The following is a 20588-nucleotide window of genomic DNA, read 5'->3' on the forward strand; positions in this document are numbered from 1 at the left end:
TCTAGGTTTTGCAAGTATTTTTATAATATGGTATTAAAAACTTAACAATGATCATATTTATCTTATTGAGATGGGACTATAGGGAGCTATACTGAACTCATTACAAAAATAACCATCAAAATCGGTTTATAAACTAAAATATATATAGACAAATATACATAAAAAGATTATAATTATATTATACACAAACGAATTGAGAATCTCCTCCTTTTTTGAAGGCGATTAAAATCATCTATCGAAAAAAAATGAACTATTTCTTCAGACTTTCCAGCCTAAATATAATCAATTCATAGTTTGATTTCATTATTGACATTTGACATAAGGCTCGTAAAATTAAAATGGTTGAAAAATTTACTTCGAGTGTTTCTCGGTATTGGTAGATAATACATAAACGTTTCGGGTGGTCAGAATCTACGACGCCATTCTCTAAAAAGAGGTGATATCTTATCTATGAGACCAATATAAGCTATAACAAAAGTACGCAGTCACGAAGAAACAATATTATAGCTATTACAGGATTACACATGAGGACATATTCCATTTTTGTCGCTATTTACTCACATAACAATTTATTTATCTTTTTCTTTCTTATTCTTATCTTATTAGAGTAATTGAATTAAACTACCAACTATTTATTAAACAGATACATATTATATACAGTAGTATGTAATTTTCACCTGTAAAGTCAAATAATAATAATATCTTCAATTATTCAGGCAACAAGGCCCATACTTTTGGTACAAAACATAACATTACATAACACACATTAATAATTAGAATGACACCTAATTATCTATTTATCTGATTATAATTAAAAATACCAAGCTATGAATCTATGGTTTACATATTATTAAAAATAAGATTAAAATAATATCATAATTTAATAAAACACAAACAATGCGTGTAAAAATAATAATTAAATTTAACAGGCTCTCGTATTTAAAATCTTGTATTTTTAAAGTGAATTCAGTCGCAGATGACAGTATATAAATTCTTTTAGGTTCTTGAAAATATTTAGGTTGAACAAAGTTTATGTATTGTTATAAGCACTTAAGAAATATTTTATATCACAAAAGCAATGTGTATTTATTTTAAGAATAACCATTATCAGGTAATTTATTCTAGTATGCCATTGGTTCGAAGAAAAAGCAGGTTTAAAACTTAAAACTTTTCGTGATACATCTTAAGATTCTTAATTCATGAACAAACTTTATTATATAATTTTACGTAATTTTATATCATTTTATAACCGTAACGTTAGACAGTTCCATTATAAAATCACAACAACTTTTTTTATATTAATTGCTTTTCCCATCATAAATCACCGGATGTCAGTGTAAACGAGGGCACAGTTTGCTCTAAACATATACCATGAGATTGAAATATAGAAAGAAATGTAAACAAACCTAAAATATATTTCAAGTTTAAAAATCACGTTAATGTGACTACATACTGTCTTAGTCTTTATATACCTATATTTATAATCACCATCATTCAACTCGATCATTCATTCATCTCATATTTCAGCTGAACAGATTAGATGTGTGGAGGTGCTGGCAAAATTAGTTACCAACGTTAGAATATCTTTTGTTGAGCAATGTGATTGCTCGTCGAAGACCACGACATTAATAGAAATTGTATATAATTTAGAACTAGAGTTCCTTTTACAATACTTTTTTTTTAATTTTGTTTTACTCGAGCGTATTGACATAAAGGCAAAGACAGTTCTAATTTTATAAAAAATCTTACAATACATTCGTATTTTATACGTGGATGGTGACATATTGGTAACATTACTTAAGCTGTACTATGTGATGTGTACATAATTTCAAATACTCACGGCATTATTCTCATGGGATTCTAGGCAAATATTATTTACTACCTGTATCCTGCGACACCATCTACTTCAATTTATTTTCCCAGTAGAACTCGTCGTGTTATGTCCTTCACCGAGTCTTCCAATATAAGAAATTTAATTACTATCGATTTAATTGTTTAGTCATGATACCTTCGTATTTTTAATATTAATTTAATATGGATATAGATACTTTGTTCGTCTAAAAATTATAAAATATTTTGTCGTAGTTTTTTGTACTTTTTTCAAGTGAAGGATTAATTACCTTGATTTGAGTATTTTATATAACCATCACCTAAATTAAACCGAAATGATACAACATACATATGTAAACACTTTACTAGATTTTTGAGAATATACATATTTAACTATAACTATATTATTGATCCGTTGAACTCACGTTAAACGTGTTATAGCCACATGAATTCGAATTTAATAAAATCCACAACTTGCGAATAAACAACTAGGCTATTAAATATTTTTATTTAAAAAGTATCGTGTCCCTTACTTGCGTTTCGTTTTTAACTAAGCATAATAATTTAATAAAGGCGTGTTTATAGAGACGTGTTTGTGAAAAGATTAAGCGCAGGAACTATTATTTTTGACACTTAGGTTAAAGTAATTTCATAATACCTACTTGAATTTTTTTAAACGTGTGCTTGAAACGGGATAGTCAACTGTACAATTATTAATTTGATTAAAAAAACGTATTATATTATCAGTAGGGTTTTAACAGGTATCGTAACGTAGTCAAAGCAGATTATTTCTGTATAAAAATAGAAATTAATTGTTATTTTTGTACAAAACAAAGTCATATATAATTCAAATGTCAACACAAAATTCGGTTACACGTTCAGGTATTAATAAACTTTTGTTGTCACAAAGTAAGCAATTTTTTTTTCGAAAATAACCTATCCAAAATTTAGAATAAGCTGTACTGAAATAGTGCTATCGAAATTGAACGATACCTAAGTTTGCATGTCGAGTGAGGTAGAGTGCATGCAAGGGTTGCTACGTCGAGCTCGGCGGGCTCGATTCAGTCCCACGTCGCTCGTCGGCCAGCGCGCCCGAACGTGCGCTTACGCGACATCTCTATGGGCTACGATCGACCAGACGAACATACAAAACTTAAACGTAGCCTTCTTTTCCTACCTAAACACTCGAAGAAAAACCGAACGAATTACGCGAGTTAAGTTTCAAACATATTAATAATTCAGGAAGAAAATGACTGTTAAACTTCAATATCATATCTTTTTTTCAAATTCGTATTTTTGTGATTAACGTCTGTACCAAATTTAAATTAATTTCGCCGTTATCTTTTCAACATGCATCTTGGAAATTTGTATCGAAACTTATTTATACACAAGAAACGACTGAAAATTTCTATTCGCAACCTTTAAAATTTTACACCTTTGTAACAAGATTTACACGAATATATTAATAGTTTTGGACATTATTTTTATCCTGATGTATCTCTTGGTAGGAATAAGTCTGACCAAAGACTTTTGAATATAGTAAAAGAATAGACTGTGTTTAAAATTAAACGTCAATAGTGTGCTTTCGAGTGTTTTAAAGACATTGTGTAGTTATAATATATTTAAAAGTAGAGTCTCGTGAATGTTTAGTGCTCCTGTGTGTTTTATTATTTGCTACCTTCATATAAAATACATTTAGGTAAGATATTTTTGTACATTTTAAAATACTTATATGATTTTTACTTACATATATACTGACTGATTTCCAGTCAATCCGGATTAATTTTATTTTTATTTATTAATATTTTAGTTTTTTGTTACGAAATAAAGCCTTGAATATATATTTGGTATAATTCTATACTATGAAAAAGCAGCGATATATATTTTATTTACAATTTTCATTATGTACTATTATTAACTATCAAAGATCATATCACGATTTGATATTTAAAAAAAATTAAAGATTTCTATGTAAGATTGAAACTTAATAAGAATAAATATTAATATTTGATTCGGTAGTAAAAAATATTGTTTGAATAAGACGAAGATGTATATTTGAACAATAACCGGGCGACTGTTCTACTTTTAATTTAGCTCGTAATGAGGACATTTAAGTTTTGCACTACTTAAAAAAAAACCTTTAAAATTAGTGCAAGAGTTATAATATATATACAAAAGTCTTGATATTTTCAAATACTACTAGAGATATTTTTATTAGCAGCAATTATTAAACAGTTAACGGCGATAACAAAATACGTTAACGACTAATCATTTATAGCGACCACTAAACACATATTATAAGCAGATAATTGTTATTTGTATTGTATTGTAATGTCGTAAAAATGTTTTGATTTTGTAAACATGAAATTATTACAGTATCTTAAATTCTGAAACAGTTTAAAATATGCACTTCAAAATAAATTGAGTGATCTAATAATAAGAGTTAATATAAGGAATACCTTATACCATACCAATAATATAAGATTGCTATTTTACTTCCTTTATTTAAATTAAAATATATTATTATTTTCTGCACCATTAACTGTATATATTATTAATTGAGAGTTAAACATTTTATAATACCTCAAATGCTATAACTTGACATAATATGTGTGTTTTTTGAAACTAATGTTATGTTTGAAGTTATTGAATAATTTTAGTCATATTCCGTAAAAGACATACTCGTAGCACTTGAGGGCAAAGACCGTACGATGAAGTTTAGCTTTATACTCATACATATAGAGTGGTCACTATTGAGCGTACTTATGATTAAATAATGACTGAAATACTAAATTTAAGATATAAAATATCACAATATTTTGAATGGAAACAACTCTATTATTGAGCTGTCACCAAGCCATAGTGCGCCCGGCTGTTATGGTACTTATATAAAGATTATTCGGACTGTGCCAAGTCCAATGACATCGTGAGTATTTTTAAAATAGTTTTACAATGCCAACGTAAGCCAAAGAGTTTAATTATTAAAAAATATATACTTGTATTACATTAAGGGCATTTCAAACATAATGGCCATTATTCTTACTATTTTTTTAATGTACTTTTCATCGTTTTCGCTTCAAGCAATAAAACTTTCCCGGTCTCTCTGTGATGGCTCAATGTACATAATTAAGTAGGCTGAACTCAAACCGAGTTCGTTTGCGTCAAATTCATTTAACATGCCAAATAGCAAAAATGTTTTAGTTTGAAATTCATAAAACCCGTTTGTATCGGCTGAAGATGTGAATATTATGTTTCGTTAATTTGGTAAAGTTTACGTAAATCGGATATAGTACACGAGGAATGTCCATAAAACGCGCAGAATGTTCCAATTTACAGTTCATCACATTTGATATATGAAGCTATTGTAACATTTCATGACTAAGGTTGTAATTGTATAATTGGTCCGTTTTAAAGAATAAACATACAGCGTTTGTATTTAAACTGGTACTATATTAAGTATTACATTTAATTAAATTATTTAGCATTAAAAAATCAAAATCGTAATATACTTAATTTAAGTAGTCTCTGATTATTTGAATAATTTCATTAATTTGACGAAATTGGTTAAGCATAAAGGTTTACGAACTGAGACGAATGGCTGAGAAATTCTTTGATACTGATTAATTATTCAATATTAAATTTTGTTTGTTATCTCGCCATGAAACTCAGCGAATAGTAATTACTCACCTTTTTATGATATTGAAATCTAGGCTTTTATTGATATTTTTAAATATATGATTTGAACAAATTATTTCGAAAATTTAAAACTATCTAGGTGAATTTACTATAGAATCAAATACCTTGCCTCGAGAAAGATGTATTATTAACTTTGAGAAGTAGGAAACTTGGTTATAAGTTTATTTTCTTTCTTTGTGACTATTTTTACTAAAATAATCAATTTTCTTGTTAAAATGCATGATAATAGTTACAAATAATTTCAAAATGTAATTAAATTTGCAAAATGTATATATTCCAAGCATCAAAGTAATACTAAATTCTTATCAAGCTGAAACGAGATGTGACGAGATCTCTTAAAAGACTGTAGACTTTGTTATGAGTTACATGATGATACTTCTTAAAAACTGTAAGCGCGAGGCACTTTACAAAATAGAACTTTATAAAGGCTACATTATACAGACTTGACCCGTCTTATATTTTATGATTCTGAACATTTTTGTTGTTTCAACTCCACTATACTCCACTATATTTGCAATTCAGGAGTCGCCGAGTAAACTTGACATAGATTGAGAGTGTTTTGAATTTGCATTTAGGATTATCTATATTGGTTCATTATAGAAAATACTACTACATTTTATGTTCTTATTCAAGATCATTGACATATATTTGAAGATAGATTAATTTCAATTTTAAATATTTTAAAAATATGACAAATGTATATTTTAATTAAATAAGTAAAACTGCTTTAACATTTTATTTTATAATTAAGTTTATTTTTCATCAAATAATACGGATCAAAATTATAATCGACTTTCAACCAACTTTAAAATAAGGAGGAGTTTTTATTAAAATGATTTAAACATCTATTTAAATAAATGAAGAGACATTTATTTGTAATGCTAAACTGAAAAAACTTCTAAACCAATATCCATAAAACATATATTTTAGTATATGATAAGATTATAAAAGTCGCCATGCTTCGCAGTTTCTAGCGGATTACATTTAGGCTATTGACGTAACAAACATGAATTTCATATTCTTTATAATTGTGAAATAATAATTGTATATTTTAATAAACATTTACGAGGAAAACACTTGGGGCCTCCTTTAATATGTCGTAACATTGTGCCTACAGGCGGTTAGATCATTATGGCTGTCATCTAAGTAATTTACTTGGTCCTGAATAACAACTTGCAATGCCGTTTAATGTTTTCTCTCTACTAAAAGCAGCATATACACGCCAAAAAAACTAAATTAAATTTCTATGATAATAATGCACTTCATTTTGCAGTGCGGTGCGGTTATAATACGATTAAAACAGCTTTCTTAGCCAACACCAACAGATAACAGATAGAATGTATATAACATTTCCTTAAAAACCAATTAAATATATAAATATATTCAAATGTTTGTAAAATATCTATTATACAAAAATAAAATATTTTAAATTGTGATATATTAATTACAATAATAAATCTGCAATCAAAAATATTTTACTTCCTTCAAACGAGGCGTGAAGAGGCATCTTGCGGGCTGGCAAGGCGGGGGCGGCTAGTGCAGAACATTCTTCCCGAATGTACTGGCCGCTGTCGCGTTTGGACTCTACTACCACTTACCATCAGGTGGAGTAGAATCATTTGTCCTCCCGGCAAATATAAAAAAATACTTTCTGAATTTTATTTTAATAAAAAGGAAGATGTAATTTTAATAGACCAGTGCCATTCCACAGCATCGCCCACGTGTGATTGAGAGGGAGGTGTTATGTTCTAGACAACACATATATGTAAAAAATCATGACGATCGGTTGACTAGACGTGAAGGTGTAACAAACAAACAAATAAACAAATTAACTTTCGCAATTATAATTTTAGTTAGGATTAGCAGTAAAATGTTATTCTACATTGAATATTGAATCATTTCTGGACATATTTCATTTAAATATTTACAAAGTACAATGGGGTAGATATATAAGAAAATTCAGTAAAATGACAATCATTTCAGCACATTCACCCAAAAGAATAAGGATATAAAACACCCTCATAATTAACTATGAAGATGAATTTTTAAGCTGAAGACTTATCGTGAATCGACTAAATTTCCCGTTTCAGACGAGGATAATAATAAGACTCAATTTCCTGTGGGAAACATTTGCGGGGTAACAAAGAAAATGTGAACATTTTTGCGATATTAAGATGGTGATGAAGAATGCAAACGAATTTAAATATGTTTTAATACATTTTCAAATTTTTATTATCTTTAAATTTTCGTGTACGTTCTTTCCTTGATAAGGCCTTCCCTGCTTGGGTATGTGTGATATATACTCGTAGCATGTTTTCTTGTTGCTTGGATAGCATCTGTGTTATTTTTAGGTCTAAAGTATATTAAAAATATAACAGATCATGTATAATTTTGGATTACGACTATACGCAATAATTAATATTATTTTTATAAAATTACATAATCATATCGTATTTTCTTGCGCTTGATTTGAATAAAGGCTTCTGTTCGCCAAGTTATAGGTTCAAATATTTCAGGAACTCCGATGAATTGTTTTTTCTGATGGTCGTAAGCAATGAAAAATTATCCTTCGTTTTTTATAAATAAACAGATTCTCTCATCCTTCGAACACAGCGAGCAATACAGAATATTACCCCACTCAAACAGATTGGGCTTTATTTTTTTTTCTTTTATTCACGCTGAAAAAACTCATGACGCGTTTCCCCCGCGGTAATAGTAGGGGAGTATGTAGGACTCACTGGTGTCCAGGGCGCTGAGTGCGTCCCGAACATCGGAAAATCGGGCTGCATAAATCCTTATAATCTTAAATAGTAATACATAAATAGTCAATTTGTTGAAACCTGTTGTTAGTTTTAGTTCCTCATCGGTTAACTTTCATTTCAAGCTCGCATACGCTTCTAATTACTATGATACAGAGTTATCTATTGTACTTTACACTTGATCCAAGCTTATTGTAATTGTTAGTAGGCGTATCTTATCATGTCGGTGCACGGGATTTGGATCAATAGCTACGTTCTAAAATTGCAGAGCTCTTGTTTTAGTAAGCTTAAAATAACAATTTGTACGAAGTTAATTTTCTTTTGTTATTAATTAAAATATAAGTTACTTGTTATGATTTTTTAGACGTTTAAATTTAGATAAATATGTTTCAAAAACATAAATATGTTTTTGAAACATATTTATCTAAATTTAAACGTTGTTGTCAGGAACTTAACGTACTGATAAAGCTTCACATTTGGAACATAAATATATGTATACAACGTAAGAGTATTTACATAAATTTTAAAATTGAATGACATATACGTATCATTTTCTTATATTGCATGGTTTCATAATTTAGTTAGTATTGTATTAACTTTCTGTAAGGTACTTGCCTCATGCGATAAAACCTCTATATCTTTGCTTAAGTTCGCGTGTTTGAATTCAAACTAATACATCGAAGTTACTTTAGTTTGCTATTCAAACCACACTGTGATTTAATTATAGAGCTTCTAATAGTACGGTAACTAAGAACCGGAAAATTTATAAGACGATATTGTATTTTTTTTAGTCTTCGAATATTTATAATATTACGCTACTGTAATTCTAACGCTATAATTTAATAATCATGTTTATTAAAAATATGTACGTCTTCACATTATCCCTATTTATTCTCAGTGGAAAATTAAACGTTTTGTAATTCGACACATTTTCTATTTATGTAAATAAAAGTGTAATTTTCAAAACAAACCGAACACAACTAATTTATAGAAAAAATGAAAACCGCAAAGGGACGCAAATTTGCACAAAGTTCAAGAGGTAACCGACAAGTCTAACCGAATTAGCGTGTTACAAAACCGTCCGCATACCCTCAGGTATGTCAGTAACAAGACTTACTTACATTGTTAACAAGATTACTTGCTAACAATCCAATAACAGTTTCTGAGAAGTTCAAAAGAACATGACATCCCGCATCAATTAGCTAAAAGCCAATCACAGTCGAAATCCCTCGTCTGTCCGAAGCAACTTTATCTAAACGTCAGAAAATCAGTGAGGTGCAGATCTATTTCGATATACGACGAAACGACCCTTTCATAAGTTTTAAAAGGAAATATTATATTTATACTCATAGTGCTCATGAGTGTAAAGTAGTCAGGGACCGACTTTTTCTTAGATATCGTTGGTATTTGTTAATTATATCTATATTTTTATATGTTATCTTTGATTATAATATATTTTAAAATATAAAATCGTCTTATATAAATTTAAATCAAAGTTAAATATGTCTATATAAAAACTATTATTATATATTTTATTTGATAAAATATTGCCGTTAATGATTGTGTGTTGTAAGTAGACTCAATAATAACTACAAAAAAAAAAAGAAAATCGTTTACAAACAGAGAAAGAAAAGTAACTGAACTATTATGCCTTCGCCAATTTATGTGTAGATTATACTCCTTGGTGGTGTTGTTGCTTATTCGTAATTTGCTCCTTTGGTGAGCTTCATTCAAACTTCACCAAAAATGCTTATTGAAAATGATATAAAAGAAAACTGATTTGCGTGAATTGAGTATTTTCAGTTTAACATAACAATCAATCATGTTAAAGAAATCTTATTGATGTATAGCATTTCTTCTTAATGATTGTATTGTAGTGGCGACGAAACAGCCTTTCACGCCAGTACTTTGGAATGAAATTTCTCGAATAATGGAAATTATAGCAACCATGTTTAGTTTCTGTTTACTAGTTACGTGATTTTGGTAGCTAGTTCCATAGTTCCAGCAGAGGGTTACTTACTGCGTGAATTTTTTTTTACAATATTAAATACTATTGAACAATCGCAGCTTACGCAGTATTTTAACAACTATTAATAGTTGAAATATCGTTATGAATAACTAGTTATTTTCAACCACTGACATTTTGTAGCTGCCATATGATGCATCCGCGAATATTTTTAGTCATCCCAAAATAACGAAATGGCCGTAACGGCTGAATTTACTTATTAAAAATAAATATTGAATCATTATCATTATTATTAAACATAAATATGATAATCGATTATAAGTAATATAAATTGTAAGTAATGTATTTAAAACTGTTTTGTATACTTTCCAATACTATAAATACTTATGATATTCCTCTCTAATATCATTCTCATATTTTTGCTAACCTTTTGAATATTAAACAATTATAACAAAAAAATTAAACTAGCAAAACAGGTACATATATTATTTTTTAATTTAGAGATGGAATCTGTTTCTATTCTACTTATTTCTCTAATGTCATTTAAAAATCCAATCAAATTATCTCAAAGATCAAAAGAGCGGGACAAATTTATGTAAAATATAAGACAGCCAAAATTAATCACGGTAAAGTGGGAACAAAACTGTATGTCAGTCATAAATTCCTGATGTCAATCCGGAAGGTCGACAATTCACAGATTAAAAATTAGAGGTTGCGTTTTCAGGAAATCGTTTAAGAGCCAATACGTAGTATAAACAGCTGAGTTGAGACCCGGCCGCAGGTGGGACGCTCGAAATAATTTTAGCTCGTGATTCGACGTTCATTGTCACCAACTAGCCAAGGTCCCGAGATCGTGGATCATCTGTAAAGACAATTATTCTTATTACATAACATTAATGTGGCGTTTAAATATTTTTTAGAAATATCCGTATACGTTTTTAGGATCTTCAGCACTTCGTTATATTTATATATCTGTCATATACATATAATTAAATTAATATTTAAAGAAAATTTATAAACAAACTTTATATACAAAATTTCGTGATTATGCTGTTAACGGTTAGGGAGATCCTTTCTCTGGAGCTAATCCTGGGTGCAGAATCAGATCTTTCTTATCATAAAAATACATTGTCATCGGAACCAAATCAATATATAAAATTTAAACTCCATAGGATTAGAGGAAGTGGTTCTTTTTCAGTTTTCAAGATTTAATCTGAAGCTTAAAATAAAATGCATGCAATTTTGTAGATTTTCATGAAGTGTTTAATGATATATTACGAATTTGAGAATTTAACTATATGTTTTATACGCACATGAATGAGGTGATTATTTTAATGGATTACTTCAAGTGAGGTATCGTTGTAAAGGTCTCTTAAATTCAAGTTGAATTTACTCCGATTGCTTGACCCTCACAAACGATTCAAAGTCACTTCTAACATGTCTCCTCCATTAATTATTATTATTTTCTATACTAATTTTATAAATATATATGGGTTATCTGTATATTGTTTTTTTACTTGTTATTTTCAGATTTACGAGTTTATCCGAAAAGAACAATAAATAATATAATAATATTAAAAAAATTAGTACATGATCGATATGTTACTTCCGTATAAGTTTATAATTCCAGGGCAGAGATAGGCTGTGGAGTAAGTTGATATGTTACATTATTTTAAAGATAATATAGATCATTGCGTCTGTCTTTTTGTAGTGAAAATTGACAGCTGAACATTTTCGAGGAAATTGTTCAGCTGTCAATTGTTGTTTGTTGTTCACTGCTAAAACTATAACAAACACATAAAGACTTGTAAAAGATTTATACATCTGCAAAATGCCTAAAGAAAAGTCAGCGACATTATATCTTTGTCCTTAATAGAAAAGTCTTACTAACCACTTTATATTTCAAAATATAAGATAAAATAACGGTCACTAGTTTAGCAGTTACTTAAATTTATTTGTTCAACGATATTAAATAATATAAAAACAAATAAAAAATTTAAGTGATTTATGGAAATAAAAATGACAATAAACAGTTTTAATTTGGATCGTTAATTTGAGAATATAAAACATATTTAATAAATTCATGAGAAAAAAAAAACAAGACAAACTATATTTTAGATATTATATTAACAAAGAATGGGCGAAGAGAAAGGTTACCTTAATGTGTTATAACATTTTATTATTTAAAAAAATATAGTCGGGCAAAACGCCAACTTTATCTGAGCGAAATAGAGACGGATAGCTGCTTATATCTTAAGTAATATGTGATTTCGTATATTACAATAAGATTCCTAACAATATCAGTTAAAAAAAATGCATGCTTGTGAAATAAATAATATCTTGGGACATTTTTCACACACGGCCATCTGATCCCAAATTAAGCTTGTACAAAGCTTGTGCTATGGGAACCAGACAACTTATATACTACATATACTACTTTTCTTTTGTAAATACATAATTATATAGAAAATTACACCCAGACTCAAGACAAACAGACATGTTCATGCACACAAATGTCTGTCCTGGGTGGGAATCGAACCCACAACCTTCGGTGTGAAAAGGCAAGTATCTACCAACCACGCCAACCGGCTCGTCAAATGCTTAAGGAGTCTAATTGGTTAGTGCCCCTACAATCTGCAGAGTCTGATTATTACTCAGCTGGCTTATATAGTATTAAACGACGAAGTTAATTTTGCATTTTGCATATTGGAATAGACCGCACTTGGAAGGTAAATTGCTTTGTACATCTTACTTTTCTACTATTTCTTTTACTATTAAATTTCGGAATAAACTTATAGTGGTTTAATATCATAATCCTAAAATATATGCGTCTTATTGTATTTATATTAATATTCGTTAAACCGAGAAATGTCTTATAAAATAACTTATTTTTTGTATTATGATTCTATATTCTATGGTTGGTATGATTTTTTGTAATGATATTCTCAAAATTCGTAACGAAACTATTGTAACTAAAACCAAATCGCTTTCGACAGTAAAGGTCTTATAAAAAGTTAACTCCATTCCTCCATTTCTTCACTAATAATTCACTTTTGATGAACGTTATTTGCATATCAAACTATTTTTTTCGTACGAAATTACATCAATTGTAACGGTAATAAATCTTCCTCTAAATGGAAGCTCCATTTTTACACGGCCATAAACTGTCTAGTAGCAAATAAACGGCGCAATCGGCATGAGCCGCTTTGTAGCTAACATCTTAATTTTAATCTACAGGCATATTGAATGACGTCTATCAAGTAAGACTCATCGGTAATATGAATGGCTTAAATAGACTTTGACAAATATTTGTGTATATGTTGCGATCTCATTTCGATGTTTGTATCTATTTCATTATATTTTTTTGCAATAAATTAAAGATCGGGAATAAATTAATTTGATGTTAATTTATTTTTAAAATACTTCCTGAGCCGAGATGACCCAGTTAAAGAAGGTGAAGCTTGAGGGTTCAAACCCGACCATATCTCGGATAATGTGACTAATTAGATAATAATAATTCGTATCATGTACTGTGGTAAAGGTAAATATCCTTACTAAATTTTCACGTGCTGGTAAACACTATCCGGCACTGGAAAATAATCTGTTGAAATAATCTTCAAGCCTTGTACTCTTAAGGCCTTCGTCTAGTATTGGGACATTTACACGCTTTTACTTAACTTTTATACATTTTTCCAATTACTGTGAGATATATTTATAAATTTAGTTTTAATTTCAAAGGAATACAATATTTTACATATTAAAGATCAAATCGCATTTCTATAATTCAAACAGATCTTTAAATAACGTTGGTCATTGAACAAAGTTCTAAAAAATTGCGTACTTCGAAAATATTATTGCCATTCGCTAAAAGAGAAGCCCCTTGGTCTTGTCGAAAAGTTATAAATTAAAGAAATATTAGAAAAAAATATGTTATGTAATAATGATTTTTCCTGTTTGTTTTATATTTTTTCGCTGAAATTGATTCAGAGGAATGTACTGAATGAATGAATGAATGAGTAAGTACAATAGGTCTATTTTTATTTGTATATCAAGTGATGTTAATTTATTTTATAAAAGTATTATCATATTTCATTCGAATGAATTAATAAACGTTTATAAATATTAATTGATAGAACAAGTTAAAATGTATGTGGTTTTCTGGTTTACAATTTTTCTTGAATCTATTTCAAAACATTATCCTCTTCGATTGAATGCCTCTGCCATTTGAATGTGAGAACCAGAAGTAATAGACATTGGTACTATAAGAAATATTAATCATCTCTTATAAATCGTCAATGCCAATATGAGATGAGAGTGAATAATTCTAAAACAGTAAATTATATACACAATTAATACTTTTCCACGTACGTAAAAATATATTTTTGTGTTTTGTTGGTGTTTTACAGTTAGTGGAGTTTAAAAGATTTTATATGTACATACATAAGATTTACAGAATAGTTTCGATGTTTATTTTTTATATGATATAATAAATAAACATCGAAAACTCTTTTTTAAACATGATTGCTTTAGCTCTTTGTAATCCTGCACTAATCTGAACACATCTTTACGTCTAGGAAGTGAGTTTACAGCTGACATAAAACGGTTTACAACCTAACGTGTGCTTCTTGGCCCTTAAAGTTAATATAACGAAGAAATACAGGATAAAATAGGTACTCTATTTATATATGCTTAAGCGTCCTGGTAAACGTAAGTGTCGCGTAATGTGTTTTTGTTACCACAGTTGAACTTAAGATCTAAATAATAGATTTATATGTATAATTTGAGTATATTTACAACAAATCTTAAAATTCAATTGTGTTGCTATTTAAAAAATAAAACAATGCACACAACATGCAAAATAAAGCCTATAAAATAGATACACGAAATGTACAAACAATACGTCGTTTTTTTTTATTTAAAGAGAAATAGCAAATTATAGTATAGTAATTAGAAGTACAATTATGTTACAATTATTGACGTAAAACTTCTTTGGCACACACAGACTAAAATTTATTATGCTCAGTCGCTATCACATTTCGTTTTCATCTTGCAAAAAAGAAGGAAGATATGTATATTTTAGTAACAAAGAAAGATCAAAGTTCACTTGACTTTTCACGTGTTATTTCCCTTATTATAATAATAAGGGAAATAACACGTGAAAAGTCAAGTAAATATGTAAAAAAGTAATAATATATGCTTATAATAAATAGATTTGCTTAATACACAATAATAATAAAGTTTAATTTTACAGCTTCTTCATCCAGCCGTAACTCAGCATTTAATAAAAAACAAGGACTGTTCCTCGTCGTGCTACATACAGATTTTATTTGAGGAAACAAGCTTTGAAAACTACATTTTATAAAACGTTCTATGTTTAGTACTCTACCTAGCAAATAAACAAAATAATAATGTCTTCCAGACCGATTTCGAAAAGAGATTAGCCAACTACGCAGGAGATATAATAGTGCACAAGTGTGTGCGCAAACACAGGTGCACTCTCTATTTCCTAACTCTCATAATCCGATGGGACGGCAATCCGCAACGACCGGAAAGAGTTCAGGCGTAGGCCAACGGCTTGACGTGCTTTCCGAGGCACGGGAGTGTACACACTTCCAACTTCCAGACTCCGGGCTGCTAGAGAGAATTTTATGACAGAAAAACCCAATAACCTTTTATTTATGTATATAGTAGGAAATTATATTTTCTAATATAATATTGATTAAATATAATAGTATATATATTTATATATACTATTATATCTTCCTAGTATCTATTTATTATATATGCATATGTAATATGTAAAATTTTATAAAAACATATATACTTAGTAAAATTGACTAAATAAGAAAAAAGTTACAAAATGTTTTAACAATAATATAATGAGCAGTTTTAGTTTGTCTAAGAATACACTGTTTTGTCAGTGCTGCAAAACGGAAACAGATTTAGCAGGTGCATTTACGTAGCGAAAATCTTCTAGAGTGAAAATATTACTGAAACAATTCTGTGAAGTAAATATATTTGTATTCAAGGTGTGTATACAACTATATGAATAATAGGTAGTTCATTACTTTTCGAAAAAGAAAAAAACTAATGGAATTTACTGCTTCTTAACTGTTATTCTGGTAGAATTAATAATAAGAATTAATAATTCTGGTAGAATTACATTTATTATTTATAAAATAAATATAACACATATTTATTGGATCTCATCTTTTTATTTTATTAGTACAATTAAGCGGACCAGCAAATGGGCCACCTGGAGGTAAGAGGTCACCACATTGGTGACCACACTAGACCACACTATTGTAAGAAATATTAACCACCCCAATGTAACAAATATTACATCGCCAATGCGCCACCAACCTTGGGAACGAAAATGTTATTTGCCTTGTGCCTGTTTTTACACTGACTTACTCACTCATCCTTCAAACCAGAACGCAACAATATTAAGTACTACTTTTTAGCTATATAATATCTGATGAATGGTTGGTACCGACATGAGCTTGCAGAGAGCCCTACCATCATCAGATATCTCTCATTCAACTTAGAATTTCAAATCCAAATTAATTTTATAATATCTATGATACTACTTTTACCTAAATCACCTAAATTGCACATTCTTTTTGAATACGAGTTTTGTTGTGGCACCAACGCACCTCAGACAGCACGCAATATTTACGCCACGGATATGTGCGCATAGTTCGTGTTTCGTTTGATCGTGTCCTTGGGTGGTTGTGAGTGTATGGTGGAGTAGCCCTGGCATAGTGCATGCATACATAATTTGAGATGTCTTCTAGAAACGTGTCACAATAATACTTTAAAGGTATTTGAAGAATTGCAATTGATCGTAGAATTCTGGTTGTCATACAACTGAAACTTAACAATTTCTCTTGTCGAAGGAGTTGAGCTTGAAGGAGTTGACGGTAACGCTCATTCACATACCGCTTAACAAAACAAATCAAACTAGTCGTACCTAACCGTCACCCGTCATACTCAGTTTCATGAGTTAGTAAAAAATGCCTTTAAGGAGTTCATCGATTTCTGTCCCCAAAGTTTCTGTAGCAGACTCAGTGAACTTCAATTAAAATGAGAAAAGTCAACGAAAATAATGAAAATATGTTTATTCATTAAATTTTTTTTTCTTACTAAAAAGGCAAGTTATTAAGAATTCATACTATATAAAAGGTGTTTTTAATTCAGAATATGATTAATGAACGAATAAAATATGCCTCATAAAACTTTTTGTCTCTTACTCTTACATAAAACGCACGCATATTTGTTTTATACATTAAAATATTTTATAAATTATTTCTTATGAACGATATTTTCAATAAATTTTCAACTTTCGATATTAAAGCAAATATATATAAGCGCTTTACTTTTGCTTTGTCTTTTGTGACTTAATTAATTATTATGTATAATTAATAACAAGGAAAATAGAGGCATTTTATATCAATAAACAGCATCCTATTATTATTTTCAAAAAAAAAATCCTAGTAATAATATGAAAACCGCTTTTTATTTAAAATTATTTTTTGTTACATGATAATAGTTGGCAGTACTGAGATAGGTATATTGTGTATATTTTGTAGTCTTATGTAATACCGAATTTATAATTATTAACTAATATACTAAGTTATTCGTAGACAGATAAAGTAATAGATGCAATGACGATTTCCTTCTTACTTACAAGAAAGAGAAAGAAAATTGCGTTACAAATGGCTTAGACACAGATAGAATTATCAAATATTTTGTCCCTTACCGCGTAACCAGTTTTAATGTTTCGCTACTCAAGTGGCGAAACAAACTTCACAGTTTGTGCTTCATTGTGTTTATTGTTCAATTTTTGCTTATTTTTATGTTAGAAAACGATTCCAATCCAGTGAAAAGACAGAGAAACAATCCTTATATCATATCGAAGGTTATACAATGGTGCATTGTTGTATTATTTCATGTTAAGGCGATAGCAAGCAGAAAATTGCCAGCGTGTGTTTTCACGCGTAACACGGTTTTGTCCCTAAATATAGTTTCTCAGTTATCTTTATTTATGCCATAGCATGACAGAACCTTATATTGCATTAAAATCTTGAAGATTAGGATTTTCCAGTTTTTATCATTCATAATCTATAATTATTTATCATGTAAGTGCTGCGTCATGTAAGTCCAGCGTCAGCTAAAAAAATGTCCCGATTTTCGATGTTTCGATTTCGATTATCTCCCAAAACAGGGAATGCGGTTACTATGGTAACATTATACGCACACATTGACAAACTATCTGTCTCAATCGCGGCTTTACGGCCCCTTGGTCTATTAGTTTCTCTGTCTACGAAGTTATTAAAATGTCCTCACACTCCTTAACTATGTAATAAATAGGCGATAGCTGTCAATTTCGATTGTCAGCAAAAACAAATTGGGAACTATAATTAAAATTTATTTTGTGCACATTTAATTTTATTTAAGTACAAAAAAACGTTCTGTTATACATTCGTTCTTTATAAAAATTCATGCAATGTGTGCTCCACGACTATGAATTAATATCGTGGAGCATACATTCAGACATTCATATAAATAAGTAAGAATATACTACCAAGTTACAATGGTACCAACCAAAATACTGTGACGTAGTTGTCTGCATAAATAACATTATGTCGTGTAATATGGACAGATGGACTGAATCCTACCGTGGACTAACAGCAATCTGTCCACATTGTTCGTATTAACATATTCATGTACAGCTTTCTAAACAACTAGTTTAAATTACAAAACTGAGGAATAATGAGAATTAATGAAGACTTTAAACTTAACTCTAACTAACAACATTTTCCATTGTTTATAATTAGTAGTTACTATAAACATATTTAAAGTTAAGCGTGTTGTATCCTTCTAATATTATAAGTATTATAACCTTTAAGGTTTATGTGTATAGTTTATATTATATTTTGTGACTCAACTACGCAAAACGGCTAGATAAAGTTGGATGACATTTAAAATTTAAATGAATTACTTAACACATAGGCTACCTATACCCCCCTCACGGTCTCCATGACTGGCACACGGAAGCTGGTATAATAATAAATTTCAAAGTAACGCTACTACGTAAACAGCGTTAATTAATTTTACTTAATAAATAATTTCTTATAATAACTATGTCGGAACAGGATCTTTTTAATTAAATAATCATATATAATACTGTCCCATGGGACTATTTCTTATATAATTACAATATGTTAATTCTAAGCTAATTTATTCAAATTATACATAAAAAATCTAATTACAAGGGACGGGACAAGGCAGTTAATGAAACCGTATTAATATATTAATTAAAAATCTAAGCCGCAATTTAATACAAATAAAAATATATGCAAACATCTCGATACTGCGTTATTATGGAAACGACAAACAAAGCAATGCAGATACAATACTCGAGAACGCATTGCTAATAAATATTAGTTAACGTTTTTATAATATTAATATTTATACGTAACAAATTATTCCTCATTAAAGTAGGTTTAACTACTGGTGGTAGGGCTTTGTGCAAGCTCGTCTGGGTAGGTACCACCCACTCATCAGATATTCTACCGCAAAACAGCAATACTTGATATTGTTGTGTTCCGGTTTGAAGGGTGAGTGAGCCAGTGTAATTACAGGCACAAGGGACATAAAATCTTAGTTCCCAAGGTTGGTGGCGCATTGGCTATAAGCGATGGTTGACATTTCTTAGAATGCCAATGTCTAAGGGCGTTTGGTAACCACTTACCATCAGGTGGCCCATATGCTCGTCCACCTTCCTATTCTATAAAAAAAAAAAAAAAAAAAAAAGGTTTGGCATCATGATTTTGCTTCAAAGAACCATACTCTTTTCCACTAAATTAATTACGAATACATAAGTATAACGAGGTGGTATTGATCACGTGGGGCAATTCGTTGTCGGAGCCGTTATCAGACATGTTGTAGGCGCAAAGTAAAAGTTCAGTCTCGTACAACTGTTGTTTATTTGATTTACAATCGATAATCACAAAATAACAATTAACCGCGCCGATTAAAGTGGTTGGAAACGCAGCAAGTTCGATACAAGAAGACGACCGTTCGCCCCGGAGTCCTTTTCCCAAGTCCCCTGCACGAGAACGTTCAGCAAACCTCATGTGACCGATGTCAAACCATTAACAACTCATTATTCATTAACTATCAAGTGGGCACTCTGTATTCCTGTATCGACCTTTTTAACGTACTACTTGACGTTTCCTAGAACCGCTTATAGACGGCGTTGTACTTAAATTATGGCTTCTTATTTTTGATTCTGCGACACGGCCATCAAGACAACTCACACGTTCTCGTGT

The 20588-nt window shown here is 29.7% G+C and overlaps 1 protein-coding gene across 1 annotated transcript in view; it reads left to right on the plus strand.

The window, feature by feature from the left end:
• Positions 1–2896: 2896 nt before the first annotated feature.
• Positions 2897–20588, plus strand: part of LOC126768847 (uncharacterized) — a 179428-nt gene continuing 161736 nt past the window's right edge. The window contains exon 1 of the mRNA XM_050487203.1: positions 2897–3529. The gene's annotated coding sequence lies outside the window, so the exon portion shown is untranslated. The remainder of the gene's footprint in view (positions 3530–20588) is intronic.

Source organism: Nymphalis io, chromosome 5, assembly GCF_905147045.1.
Source record: "Nymphalis io chromosome 5, ilAglIoxx1.1, whole genome shotgun sequence".
Taxonomy (NCBI): Eukaryota; Metazoa; Arthropoda; class Insecta; order Lepidoptera; family Nymphalidae; genus Nymphalis; species Nymphalis io.